Below are 3,991 nucleotides of genomic sequence, written 5' to 3'. Positions count from 1 at the left end.
AGCTTGAACAGAGGCTAAATGGTTTGGTGGGAATATTTGGGGGTTGGGGTAGTCAGTGTTTCCTCATTAGTCTGTTATTGTTGAGGTTCAAGTTCTTAAAGGAGTCTTGGTGTGGTGCTGAAGGATAATGCACTGGACTGCAAGGTTGGTGGGTCAAAATCACCAGCTGTTTCTCAGAAACAGATTAACAACAACAAGATTAACAACAGAAACAAGTTCTTAAAAGGTTGAAAATGTCGCCAGGTCCTTCTCCATCTCAGCTTATTATCCTTTAAGTCTCTGCATGGCTTTTCTGGGTTTTTTGTCCACTTCAGCCCACTTGCATGGTGTTCTCTTATGAAATCCTCCAACTGGATCATATGCTGTATCTCACTAGTTAATAAATGCTCATTATGAATCTTTTTGGTCCTTGTTCCCTCTGTTGGAGTCTATACACTGAGTGATTAGTTGTTTGCAATCACTGGAGAACAAGGTTTAACTTGTCCCGCATTGTCGCTCTCCATTTGGGAATTTTATGTTGATTTGTTTCATGGATCATTTTCATCAAATTTTTAAGAACTCCCATTACCCAAAGGCCATGTTTTTCTTCAAATTCTTTGACAAAATAATGGTTTCACCTTGAAGAACTAGTCTGTGATATAAAAGTCTTGAATGAATTTCACTAAGATCTTTAAAAACGAGGTGTGCTGGTGAGGCTGTGGTCCCCAACGAGACCCTCTTCTTGATGCTGCCACCTAGAGCAGCCTCACAATCCACAGGGTCCACTCATCCAGGTTGGCTCCCCATAAATACTTTAATGGTTCTTAACTGACACTAGCAAATTGAGCATTGATCCTTTACATAATAAAAACAATACCTTTTGTCTGATAGCACTTTGTAGGTGCCAAAGTACCTGTTACATCATTTAACATTCACAATAGTCTTTGAATTTGGAATTGTGTTCCCTTTTCAGCTGAGGAACAGGCTCAGAGAAGGCAATGACTTGCCAGAGATGCACAGTGGGGCCATGGAGGAGCCAAGCTAGGATGCAGTCTTAGATTTCCTTTCCCACCTGCTTCTGCTGCTACCTCTTCCTCCTCCTATCATCTTTCTCCATCCCCAGGACATGCTAGAGCAGCCTTACCTGCAGCCCCCACTCAGCATCCTGGTGATTGAGCACCGGGGCCTTTGGCCTCACCGTCTTCGTGGGTTCCCACATTGTCCACCACATGCAGTGACTCACACTCTGGGAACTTAATGATCTCAAGGAGGAGGAGGAAGAGGGAGAGACAGGGGACCTGGTACCTATGGGACCTGAAGGTAAGGGATTGTCTCCCTAGGGGCCATCAGAAGTCTCCCTGGCTCTGGGCAGAGATAGCTATAGGAGAGCCTCCAGGGGACATTGGCATGTGACTTCTACTCACCTGTCATTTCTCCCAGGAAAGTAGTCCCAGGATTGCTTCTTGGCTGAGGGGGGTTTACCCAGATAGCTCCTCAAGGTGATGGGTGTAGCATATGGCTGGGGAAGGGGCTGGCAAGGCTTGGGTGGTAGTGGATCAGCGGGGCTGAGTCCTTTATCCCTCAGGCTTTCCTGAAGAAGCTCCCCCTAAGAGGCCTCCTGAATCAAGGCCCTGAGTTGGAGGAGGATAGCCTTGATCCTGAAGAGCTTGACTGGTGGTCCAAAGTATTATGCATTGTTGCAGGAACTCCAGGGGCAAGTGGGGTAGAAGATGGTCCCAGGGTTGGGCCTGGAGGCAGAGAAGGAGGGTATATGTAAGAAAAATGAGCTCATCAAACATGAAGCTCATCAAACGTGAAGCTCTAGTTTTCTGAGCTTTTTATTACAGACATATTTTTTCATTCTCAATATGATTCTATACACTGGGGATTTATTAAGACCATTGTTTAGAGCTGTGTGCCCAATAGAAAATAAAGCAAGCCACCTATGTAATTTAAAATTTTGTAGTCACCACATTAAAAAAGTAAAAGAAAACAAGTAAAGTTATTTTTTAAAAGTATTTTCTTTTATACATCTAAAATATTCTAATTTAAGCAAGTAATAAATGTAAAAAAAATTGAGATTGTTGACATTCTTTCATACCAATTCTTACAGTACACCTGAGTGGAGACTAGCCACATTTCAAGCGTGGAGTAGCCACATGAGCTGGTGGTCACTACATTGGACAGTGTAGGACAAGATGATACTCAAGCTTTGAAGGCTGTGCAAGTAGCTGAAACTAAGGTTTCCCAAGACCTTATCCTGGAAAAAGGAGAGATTAAAGAGGTGAAAGGAGTCCTGGTGTGGCGCTGTGGGTTAATGTTCCAGACTGTAAAGTCATTTGAATCACAAGGTCGATGGTTCAAGCTCACCAGTCGCTCCTTAGAAACACTATGCAGGGTTGCTATGGGTCAGAATTGACTCAACAGCACTTAACGACAACAACAAAGAGGTGAAAAGAATGGGGAAGAATTTCTAATGTGTCCTTTGCTTTCAGTCAAACTTTGATGAGGACAAAATGGATAATGCTGGGGATTCAAGTAAGAAATTTGGCTTTCTTGCCCTTGCTCTGTCTGTCTCCTCCTAGATATTTCTAACTAAGACATTTCTGCTATTCCCAGATGGAGCCAATCTGATTTCTGTGGTAGGGGAAGCCCAAGCGCAGGATGAGGCTGAAGTTGAAGGCTCCAGGTCCTGGAGAAAAATGATCGCCACCCTGAAGGTCACTGGGTGTTGGGAAGAGGGGAGTGTCCTTGGATTCTGGACACCAGGCTGTCTTCACTGAGACCCTCAACTTTCAGATCTACAACAGCTCACTGGAGGAAGAGTTCAATCACTTTGAAGACTGGCTGAATGTCTTCTACCGAACACAAAGAGGCCAAGATGGAGATGGAGAAGAAGAAGGATCTGGATACCTGGTTGGCAAGTTCAAGGTCTGTCTGGGGAAGGGGAGGGGCATCTTAGGAACACTGGTGGAAATTTATGAAGATTCTAGCCGTCTTTTACCAAGGCCTTTTCTGCTCTCTCATCCTCATCTCTAGGGCTCCTTCCTCATTTATCCTGAATCAGAGGTAGTGTCATACTCTGAGCCCCGTATCTCCCAGGGGATCCCACAGAACTGGCCTGTGAAGCTCCTGGTCAGAGTATATGTTGTAAAGGTAAGCATCTTCAGTTCTAGCATGTCTCCAACACCAGCAAATTTTATCCCTGAACTGTCATTGCCTGGTTAGAGGGGTGTGGGGAGAAATCTCCCCCAAGAGTTCATGACCTCAAGCTTTCTCTCATCAAGTGTTGGGCCTGAATTACCACCATCTGTGTGGTTACCCAAAGCTTCAGATGGAAAATTTAAAGTAGTTTTGGGTTGGCAGTTTAAACCAGGAAACAGGTAAAAACAAAAGCAAACCCTTGGTAGCACAGGGCACTCACAATCTAGGCCCTGGGGAGTCCTACTGACCAAGTATCAGTCATGATAGAAAATGCAAAATACCAGGAAGCAAGTGGCCGTACATAAAGATTAGCAATACTGACCACAAATTCAGACTCTTGGGAATGTGAATTGTTACTGGATAATGGAATGACTCTTGAAACATTTTATAATCATTTTTCTGAATTCTTTCTCAGGCATTTCCAAGGCCTGCCCTCTTTCCAGAAAGGAGTCCAGGTCTTCTTCTAGGTCATTTGTCTTAGACACTTTATCTTGGTTCTGGACATGTGCTGATATGGTCATCTGCTTTTGCTTCTTGGACATGTTTCATGTTTATCTGTGGCCTTAATACTTGAGTATGTGTTTTGGTATTTTTTATTCTTTCTCATTGCTTCCAGGAAGATGTGATCAGGATGTGGTTTTCCTTTTTCATTCTTTTTATTGCTTAACTCAGAGTAACTTTCACAGGTGTTGTCTGTTTCCCTGGTATATGGCAGTTGGTATTGGTTCTTACCTGGGTTTTGGTGGTTTATATAGAGTGTGATTGTAGCTTGGCTATATGGCAGCAGTTACTGACTCTTCTTGTGTAA

General features: G+C 43.7%; 1 pseudogene; it reads right to left on the bottom strand.

Moving 5' to 3' along the window:
* Nucleotides 1-219: 219 nt before the first annotated feature.
* On the bottom strand, nucleotides 220-1,008 carry LOC102820874 (annotated as a pseudogene).
* Between the last annotated feature and the right edge of the window lie 2,983 nt (nucleotides 1,009-3,991).

The sequence above is a fragment of the Chrysochloris asiatica genome, unplaced genomic scaffold (genome assembly GCF_000296735.1).
Source record: "Chrysochloris asiatica unplaced genomic scaffold, ChrAsi1.0 scaffold00337, whole genome shotgun sequence".
NCBI lineage: Eukaryota > Metazoa > Chordata > Mammalia > Afrosoricida > Chrysochloridae > Chrysochloris > Chrysochloris asiatica.
Note: the sequence above shows the minus strand (reverse complement) of the source record. Positions and strands in the feature narration are given on the sequence as shown.